Source organism: Solanum pennellii, chromosome 5 (assembly GCF_001406875.1).
Source record: "Solanum pennellii chromosome 5, SPENNV200".
NCBI lineage: Eukaryota > Viridiplantae > Streptophyta > Magnoliopsida > Solanales > Solanaceae > Solanum > Solanum pennellii.
Window position 1 is genome coordinate 13716853 of NC_028641.1, and position 11372 is coordinate 13728224.

An 11372-nucleotide genomic window follows, 5' to 3' on the forward strand; every position below is an offset into this window, starting at 1 on the left:
ATGCATTTGCTTCACTTTCACTTTGATATCGTTCATATCTAATCTCAGTTTTCCAGACTCCCGAATTACTTAATAAGATGAAAATATTTATTTTGAATCTTATCAATTTCGAATGGACAAAATACAAATATACCAAGCACAAAGAGAAGAAATTAGAGATTTTATAAATTTTATAACCTTCATAACTCACCTCGTTCACCCATTTTTTTGAATATGTCAACAAAATCGATATATTCATCTTTTTGTATCTGCAACTTCATCGAATTTTTTAAGATTAACACTTTTTTGATATTAATGGTTGTTAAATGAAGAAGATGTAATTAGAAATTTGATATTTGTGAATTTGTTACCCATTGGGATATGGACTGATAAGAATCAGTTAGGCGTTAATCAAGGAGATTTAAATAAGTAAATATATATTTAGCGCATTAATCAAGGAAATTAAAATAAGTAAAAATGAATTTTACCTGATTTATTCCTTTTTAAGCTCAACAAAAAGTTGTTTACAATGTATCACATATAATGTATCCGGACGATAGGTATGCATCCGGCTGCCTCTTTTTCTAAGGGGTTTTTGTAAATTAAAAATTAGTAGGTATAGGATGTAGTTTAGATCTTACACTATGTGATTCATATAATTTATACTTTCTTCAAACTTACGCATGATTGTATCTTCTTGGCTTACGGGGTCCAACTAGGTTTAGTTTAATTGTACTTAGATTCACTTTTGATATGCTCGTGTGCCTTCTTTTCAAATCCCCTTTGGCATCTACTTGTGTCTAGATTCTATCTTATCATATTTTCTTTATCTTTCTTGCTCTGTCGGTCTATAATACCTACTGAGTACCTTTGTTTTGATATTTATGTTATACTTTTCATCTTTTCGTGATGCAGGTCCTAGTTCCAGCAACCGGTGGCAATTGTTCATGTTGTCCTTTGTAGCTTGTGGATATCGGAGATGAGGGCGATCATTTGGCATTCTGGATCAACTTGTCTCCTTCTGTACTTATGTTAGCTTGTCTTTTGCCTTCGAGATGACTCGTTCTAGTCCAATTTGCGGACTTTTATTTATCTCGTCAAATAACTCTGTACTCATGACTTCCAGGTTTTTGAAGGTTTCCATTGTATATATTTTTTTGTTTGCTTTCCGTGTTTATCTTTACTTATTCTTAGAATTATTTTCTATTTAGTTCTAACTTGTACCCACTACTTGCCATTCTGAACATGACTCATGTAACACCCCGTAGTCAAAACAGACCAAAAACAAGCTTTAAAGAAAATAAATCTGCAGGTGCAACCAACGGTGGCATCGACGGACCGTAGCCTGACCCACGGTCCGTCCTGCACAACCTTCGATGGGATCAGAAACTCCCAAAAATTTCAGCCCAGAAAAATTGGTTAGGTCTTGAACGACGTACGGACTTACGGTCCATAGGTCAGACGACGGTCCGTAGTCCATGACCGTCGATCACTACTCTCTTCACCCACTCTCTGACAAGATCTACGGATGACCAGCACGGTCTGTAGGTGAAAAATTTACAGAAAGTTAATGGAAAATACAGTTGGGTAAACTTCAAATGGTCATAACTCTTATCTCAAAATGAATTAGGTGTCCCATGACCTACCCAAAGATAGATAATTGAATTAGATTTCCATAGCCACCAACCTTGCTACAATCGGACCTCCGAGTAAAAAGTTATGCCCATTTTAGTAAAGGCCTATCGAACAGGCCCAATCGACGGACCCAACGACGGGGCATCGGTCAGACGATGGACCGTCAGTCCTGGCCGTCATTTGGTCCGACAGAAACTTTCCCAGTGGTCTTTTTGACTTTCACACTCCGTTTAAACCCTAAGTTACGTTGTTTTGACTCTAAGTCATCAAATTTTAGTCAGTTTAAGTCTAAAAACATAATTAAAGCATATCCAAGTCAAATCATTAAATCAAAATCTAGAAATTAGAAGCAAGAGAGGAAAAAAAAATAAAGAACCCTAGTTCAAGAATGCAACAAGCTCCAGCAGTTCCAGCCCCGAACTTTAGTATTTTTCCGTGGATTTCATCACCAGGCATGTGGAATTTCACTAGTGGATTCCTTTCACCCATTGGATCCCTAGTTTTCAGTCAGTTCTTAATTCTCTTATCATGAATTTATTAGTTATATATTCCAAATCAGATTATTATGTTATTACTCAAATTATTGCATGAATTTCAGAACCCTAGCTTTGTATTTCTTTAGTTCTTGAATTACACATGCTTGGCTGATATTTTAGCTATTCAGTTATAAATGCCTCAATTTTTAATGCATCATTATCAGATTAAATGTTGCATTCTCAGTTTGCATGTTCAGTTTTGAGCTATCCAATATTTACAGAAAATTCAAACATAATCAGTTAACTATATAAGTCCATGGGAGTAGCATAATACCGAGTTGGATTAGGGTTCAGCGTACCCAATTAATCCCAGAACTACTAGCCAAGTAGGTTGTAAGTCCCCTATGTGGTCTATCAGTTTAGTTATCATGCCGGCATGCATTTATACCTTTGGCAGGGTATTTCGAGTCCTTCTCGATGGGACGTATACATCGGACTCCACATTTAGATCATGTGGTTTTATTATCGGTTATTAGTAGCTCCCACAGTTCAGTCAGACTCTCTTGCATTAACCATTTATCAATATACTCAGTACCCAGTTTCAACATGTTATAAATTGGTCATTCCATCCAGTTAGCTCAGAATTCAGTTTATCATGTCTGGTTATTATACTTGTTGTTATGCTTGTTCAGTTATGTTTTATTTCAGTTTTACTTTATCCTACATGCTTAGTACCTTTCAAGTACTGACGCATACATGCACTACATCTTCTCATGATGTAGGTTCAGGTTCTCAGCATCCAGATCACGCATAGATCGATTTTCAATCTCCAGTTCTGCAGATTCAGTGGTGAGTCCTCATTCTCCGAGGACAACAGTCATGAGTGTCATTTCAATGATTAGGCATTTAGTTTCAGTTTTTGCTAGTTTTAGCTGGGGCTTGTCCCAGTATTTCTAGTCAAGATTAGAGATTTTGACATAGTTAGATTCAACTTAGTATTGATTTAATATTTTCATTGTATTAAACTCATCAGTTTTCATATATACTAGTTTTAGCATATGGGTATTCCCCATCGTTTCATTATAAGTTATGATTTAGCTTCCATATCAGTTTATTATCTTTAGTATGCTCATGGTCATGCCAGCAGAGTTAGCTTAGGATCACTTGTGGTTCTAAGTTCCGTGTCCACGTCTCGGGGGTAGCTCGGGGCGTGACAAAACTTGGTATCAGAGCACTAGGTTCAAGAGTCCTAGGATGTCTGAAAAAGCCACACTAAGTAGAGTTATTTTCATGGGTGTGAAGTGCACCACATATAATGAGAGGGAAACTATGAAGTGTTTTAGGAAAAACTTCAATTTCTTGTTTCTCTTATCACGCGTAAGGTATGATCAAATTCCATTCTAACTTGACGTTGTGCGCTTAAGATCATGCCTTCTCGTAGAGCTTAGGCATGTAATGGGAATGCACGCAATGCTTACGCAGTTTCTCTAGTACTAGATAAGGAAGTTCAAATGCAGAGTTTCAGAACGCCAATTCAGCTTTTGTCTCAGAGTATGACCAACTAGAACAATCAGCAGGTTCTAGTTCCTACTAATAGAAATGACCAATTAGTGGCATCCAGAGTTTGTGATTTTGTTAGGATGAAGCCGCCTAAGTTCTTAGGATCACAAGTTAGGACCCACAGAAGTTCATTGATGAGGTCAAAAAAATATTTGTTGTGATGTCAGTAACTAGTAGTGATAGATGAGATTGGCATCCTACAAACTCAAGGATGTGACTCACATATGGTCCACTCAGTGGAAAGACAACAGACATGACTTTGTCTTTTGTAACTCTGTATAGCACTCCAATTCAGTGTTGGTCCAGAAACTCTCTAAGAATCTTTCTTATTCTCTACTCCAGTCGGTGACCCAGTTATAGCTAGACGGGTATATAGAAATTGCCGTGTCACAATCTCTTAGAAAGTCACCTCAACAGATCTAGTAGAGTTAGAAATGGTACACTTTGATGTCATTTTAGGCATGGATTTGTTACACTCATGTTACGACTCAGTCGATTGTAGAACTAGGATTGTTCCTTTTTCAGTTTCCAGATGAACCAATCTTAGAATGGAAGGATAGTAGCTTAGCGCCTATGGGTCGATTTATTTCTTACCTTAAGGCCAGAAAGATGATATCTAAGGGTTATCTCTATCATCTAGTTTGGGTTAAGGATTCTAGCCTTGATACCCCAACTCTTGAATCAGTTCCAGTAGTCTATGAATTTTCAGAAGTGTTTCCAGAAGATCTTCTCGGAGTTCCTCCTGAAAGGGAAATCAACTTTGGAATTGATCTCCTTCCAGATACCCAGCCTATTTCTATTCCTCGTTACAGAATGGCTCCAACAGAGCTTAAGGAATCGAAAGAGCAGTTGAAAGACCTTCTTGATAAAGGCTTCATCAAACCTAGTATTTCACCATGGGGTGCACCAGTGTTGTTCGTGAGGAAGAAAGATGGTTCTCTCAGATTGTGCATTGACTATAGATAGTTGACCAAGGTCACAATCAAGAATAAGTATCCCATCTCCAGGATTGATGACTTGTTTGACCAACTTCAGGGTGCTAGCCATTTCTCAAAGATAGACCTCAGATCGGGTTATCATCAGCTCAGAGTCAACGATAGTGACATTTCAAAAACAACCTTCAGAAATAGGTATGATGATTATGAATTTGTAGTTATGTCGTTTGGACTAACCAATGCTCCTGCAACTTTCATGGATTTGATGAACAGAGTTTTCAAATAGTACTTGGACTTGTTCATTATCGTCTTTATTGATGATATCCTCATTTACTCTAGGAGTGAGGAAGAACATGCAAGTCATTTGAGAATTGTTTTACAGACTCTCAAGGATCTCCAGTTATTCACTAAGTTCAGCAAATATGAATTTTAGGTTGCATTTCGTTGCTTTCCTTGGTCACATTGTATCTAGCAAAGGGATTCGAGTGGATTCACAGAATATAGAAGCAGTCAAACAATGGCCCAGACCTATCTCTGCTACAGATATCAGAAGTTTCTTAGGTTTAGCAGGTTATTACAGAAGGTTTGTGGAAGGATTTTTATCCATAGTCTCACCATTGACTAGTTTGACTCATAAGATGGTCAAGTTCCAATAGTCAAATGATTGTGAGAAAAGCTTCGCAGAATTGAAAACACGACTGACTACAACTCCTGTCTTGACTCTACCAGAGGGTTCAGATGGTTATGTGATCTATTGTGATGCATCCAGAGTTGGCCTTGGTTGTGTGTTGATGCAGCGAGGTAGGTGATAGCTTATGCCTTTAGACAACTTAAGGTTCATGAGAAGAACTATCCACTCATGACCTCGAGCTTGTAGTAGTGGTGTTTTCACTCAAGATCTGGAGACACTACTTGTATGGTGTTCATGTAGAATAAGAGCCTTCAGTATGTGTTCACCCAGAAGGAGTTGAATCTTCGCCAAAGGAGATGGCTTGAGTTCCTTAAGGATTATGATATGATTGTGCATTACCATCCTGGTAAGGCGAATGTAGTAGCAGATGCTCCTAGTATATTATCTGTGGGTAGTGTAGCCCATGTTGAGGAAGAAAGGAAGGAGCTAGTGAAGGATGTTCATAGGCTTGCTCGCTTGGGAGTTCGCCTTATGATCATATCAGACAGCGTGTAACAGTTCAGAATTGGGCAGAATCGTCTTTGGTAGTGGAGGTTAAGGAAAACCAAGACAATGACCCAATCTTGCTTGAACTTAAGGGTGCAATCCATAATCAGAGAGTGGAGGTTTTCTCCCAAGGGGGAGATGGTGTACTTCGCTACCAAGGTAGATTGTGTGTTCCTGACGTGGGCGAGTTGAGACAACATATTCTTGCAGAAGCCCATAACTCTAGGTATTATTTTCATCCAGGTGCCACTAAGATGTACCGGGATCTGCGAGAAGTCTATTGGTGGAATGACATGAAGAAGGATATAGCAGATTTTGTGAGTAAGTGCCCCAATTGCCAGCAAGTCAAGGTAGAACATCAGAAACCAGGAGGTTTGACTCAAGAGATCGATATTCCTACTTGGAAGTGGGAGACTTCATCACATGATTACCTCGTACTCGCAGACATTATGACTCAATTTGGGTGATAGTTGATAGGATGACTAAGTCTTCTCGCTTTTTGGCAGTCAAGACTACATATTCGGAAGAGGACTATGCCAAGCTTTACATAAATGAAATTGTGAGGTTGCATGAGGTTCCTTTGTCTATCATATCAGATAGAGGTCCTCAGTTTACCTCTCATTTTAGAAAGGTCTTGGTACTCAAGTTAACCTTAACATTTCATCCACAGACGGATGGGTAGGCAAAGTGTACCATTCAGACCTTAGAGGATATGTTGAGAGCTTGTGTGATCTATTTCAAAGGTAGTTGGGATGATCACCTTCCTCTTATTGAGTTTGCCTACAATAATAGCTACCATTCCAACATTTAGATGGCCCCTTATGAGGCTTTATATGGGCATAGATGTCGATCTCCTGTTGGTTGGTTTGAAGTAAGTGAAGCAGCTTTGATAGAGCCCGATTCAGTCCTTTATGCTATGGAGAAAGTGCAACTCATTAGAGATAGTCTTAAGACAACCCAAAGTCGTCAGAAATCTTATGCAGTTGTAAGGAGAAGGGAACTAGAGTTCTAAGTTGATGATTGGTTTTTTTTGAAGGTATCACCTATGAAAGGGGTGATGAGATTTGGAAAGAAAGGGAAGCTCAGTGATGTAGTCCCTTGCAAGATCTTGAAAAGGGTTGGCAAGGTTGAATATGAGTCAGAGTTGCCAGCAAAATTAGCAGCAGTGCATCCGGTCTTCCACATCTCACTCTTGAAGAAGTATGTGGGTGATCCAAACTCTGTAGTTCCATTAGAGAGTGTGGCGGTGAAAGATAGTCTTTCTTATGAGGATGTACCAGTCGAGATTCTTGACCGTCACGTCAGAAGGTTGAGAAACAAAGAAGTCGCTTCAGTCAAGGTTTTGTGGAGGAGTCAGTCCGTAGAGGGAGCTACCTGGGAAGTAGAAGCAGCCATGAAAGCCAAGTATCCTCACCTCTTTCCTTCCGATTCCGCTCCAGCTTGAGCTAGTAGTTCCTCTTCAATTTTCCACTCATTCATTCGTGAATTCAGTCTTAGGATAATGTTCCCTCAGTTTGTACTTGCATTTTTAGCATATTTACATGTTATCGGAACTCAATTTAGTCAGTAACTCAGTTTTCAATGGTTAGTAGTAGGGTTTGCAGCTCTCTCCCTCTATTTTAGCTAGTTTAGTCTTTATTTGAGGACGAATGTTCCCAAGGGGAAGATAATGTAACACATCATATCCAAAACAGACCAAAAAACCAGCTTTACAGAAAAAAATCTGCATATGCAACCAACGGTGGCATCGACGGACCATAGCCTGACCCACGGTCCGTCCTGCACAACCGTCAATGGGATCAGAAACTCCCAAAAATTTTAGCCCAAAAAAATTGGTTAAGTCTTGGACGACGGACGGACTTACGGTCCGTAGGTCATACGACAGTCCGTAGTCTGTGACTGTCGATCACTACTCCCTTCACCCACTCTCTGACAAGAGCTAGGGATGACCAGCACGGTCCGTAGGTGGACCTACGGTCCATAGGTGGAAAATTTATAGACAGTTAAGGGGAAATGCAGTTGGGTCCACTTCAAATGGTCATAACTCTTAGCACAAAATAATTTAGGTGCACCATGACCTACGCACATATAGATAATTGACTTATCATTCCATACCCACCGACCTTGCTAAAATCGGACCTTCGAGTAAAACGTTATGCCCATTTTAGTAAAGGCCTGTCGAACAGGCCCAGTCGACGGACCCAAAGATGGGGCGTCGGTCAGACGACGGACCGTTAGTCCTGGCCGTCGTTTAGTCCGACAGTAACTTTCCTAGGGGTCTTTTTGATCTTTCTCACTCCGTTTAAACCATAAGTTACGTCGTTTTGACCCTAAATCATCATATTTTAGTCAGTTTAAGCCTAGAAACATAATTAAAACATATCCAAGTTAAATAATTAAATCAAAACCTAAAAAATTAGAAGCAAGAGAGGAGAAAAAGCTCAAGAACTCTAGTTCAAGAACGGAACAAGCTCCAGCAGTTCCAGCCTCAAAACTTAAGTATTTTTCCATGGAAAAATGACCAGGTATGTGGGATTTCACTAATGGGTTCCTTTCACCCATTGGGTCCCTAGTTTTCAGTCAGTTCTTGATTCTCTTATAATGATTAAACCTAGGGTTTCTAGATATTTGATAGAACTTTATGAATTTATTAGTTATATATTCCAAATCAGATTATTGCATGAATTTCAGAACCCTAGCTTTGTATTTCTTTAGTTTTTGAATTACACATGCTTTGTCAGATATTTCAACTATTTAGTTATACATGTCTCAGTTTTTAATGCATCATTAACAGATTAAATGTTGCATTCTCAGTTTGCATGTTCAGTTTTGAGCTATCCAATATTTATAGAAAATTCAAACATAATCAGTTAACTATATAAATCCATGGGAGTAGCATAATACCGAGTTGTACTAGGGTTCAGGGGCGTACCCAATTAGTCCCAGAACTACTAGCCAAGTAGGTTGTAAGTTCCCTCTGTGGGAAATCAGTGTAGTGATCACACCAGCATGCCTTTATACCTGTGGCGGGGTATATTGGGTCCTCTCGATGGGGCGTATACATAGGACTCCATATTTAGATCATGTAGTTTTATTATCGGTTATTAGTAGCTCCCACAGTTCAGTCAGACTCTCTTGCATTGACCATTTATCAATATACTCAGTATCCAGTTTCAGCATGTTACAAATTGGTCGTTCCATCCAGTTAGCTCAGAATTCAGTTTATCATGTCAGATTATTATACTTGCTTTTATGCTTGTTCAATTATGTTTTATTTTAGCTTTACTCTATTCTACATGCTCAGTACCTTTCAAGTACTGACGCATACCTGCGCTACATTTTCTCGTCATGTAGGTTCAGGTTCTCAGCATCCAGATCACGCATAGATCGATTTCCGATCTCTAGTTCAGCAGATTCAGTGGTGAGTCCTCATTCTCCGAGGACAATAGAAATAAGTGTCATTTCAGTCATTATTCATTTAGTTTTAGTTTTTGCTAGATTTAGTTGGGGCTTGTCCCAGTATTTCTAGTCAAGATTAGAGGCTTATTTCAGACATAGTTAGATTTAACTTAGTATTGAGTTAATATTTTCATTGTATTGAACTCATCAGTTTTCATATATATCAGTTTTAGCATAAGGGTATTCCCCATCTTTTCATATTAGTTATGATTTAGCTTCCGCATCAGTTTATTATCTTTAGTATGCTCATGATCATGCCATCAGGGTTAGCTTGGGATCACTTGTGGTTCTAAGTTCCGCGTTCGCGTCTCGGGGGTAGCTCTGAGCGTGACAAGTCAGCTAACCTACTGGATGGTTTTAATAGGAATCATAATGACTCAGAATGTCGGGTCGTGACATCTAATGGGTTATTGTAGGTGCCATCATGACTTGGTAAGTTGGGTTGAGACATACATGAAAAAAAACAAACTCTGGGGTAAGTATTTTTTTTCTACTTAGAAAGTGAGTTTGGCAGTATGAGTAGACGTTTTCTCTGTTTGGGTTCATAACTGTGCTATTGAATCTACAATTAAGGTAATATCACCAATCCTTTGGGAAAACAATTACTCAGAAAAATAGTCCCTCTGAGAGATGTTTGACCTCGCCGCTATATCCTATAAAAATAGAGCTTATGAAATATTTATGAAATTGGGAAATAGATGTTCTACAAAGGTTGTAGGGAATAGAATGAAGAGTTAGAGTTCTTGCTGGAAGAAGAACAAAATGAGTCTTTAGTGGTCCTTATCTTATCACACCACATATGGAGACACCCCATATAGGTAAATTGATTTGGCAACACGAGGAAAAACACCTATCACTTAGGTTTTCTGAGTATCTAAAGTTAAGTAAAAAAATGTCTGATGAGATTTAGGAATGAGCATATTTTTTTTTAAAAAAAAATGAAAAGTAGGAAGGAGAGTGATAAGGTTGTATTATCCATCCAAAGCAGTTGCTAAAGTTGTATTTTGGTTATATTTTTTATTTAAGAATATTTGAAGTAATGTGCATATTTGAATACTTGAATATAACTTCAAATGTGAAATAAATAAATAGAAAATAAGATATAAATTGTGTTCCCATTTGATTCTTTATGATCAAACATCTATTTATAGATAAAATGAAAAAAAATATCTTTAAAAATAGAGTTAAACAGGTCAGTAAACTTTTGCAATATGCACATATTTTATAAATAAATACCATGATACAATTCTAATTGAGTTGGCTGATCTGATTTGTTGAACTAACAAGAGCGAGAGTTTATTCTGATCTATAATTCAGACTTCACAAACATTCTTTAAGTTATTTAGTTATATTATTTTATAATGACTAATTTTAAGTTATAGATTTATAAAGTTAGTTCAATTTTATAAGTTATGAAGTAGGTTCTTACTTACTAATTTTTAAGGTTTCGGATTAATGATAGAAAACTATTTTTTTATGGATTAGCAAAATTAATTGTATGAGTATGTACACACAAAATCAGGAACTAAGAAAAATCATTTATTAGGAATAATTTAGAAGAAGTTTAATATTTTTTCTGAAATGAAGAACAAACTCTTAAAGAACTAATTGATTACTAATATTTTATTAAAGTCCTCTATTTTGTTAGGATTTTGCTCAAATTTTCTTTACTTATTTGAATTTTTATATTTTCTAATGAAAAAGACAAAATATTACTATAAATGTTATTAATTTTCCTGAAGGAAAATATAATATTATTTCATATTTGGCTTGTTCTTTCCTTTAAGGAAAATGTTTTAGAGTAGCTAGTCCTTTTCTTGTAAGAAAAGCTTTTAGGACTCTATAAATACAGTTTTGTTTCTTGTAACATAACATAACAATAACATCCACAATATAGTCGTTTAAAAACTTTTGTTTATGGGGAGATTTATTCTCTCTACAGTTTCAATGTTTTTTTTATATTAGTTTTGATATAATGATATTTTGATTTTTAGTATAAGTTTTTGTTATCTGGTTTATCAACCATAAGATTTGCAATTGTAAGCTTCCACTTGACGTCATAATCATCCCTTCATAACCAAACAAGTGGTATCAGAGCAAATGGTCTAATAATCACATGGTTCAATGATTTAATCTATATTTATATATATA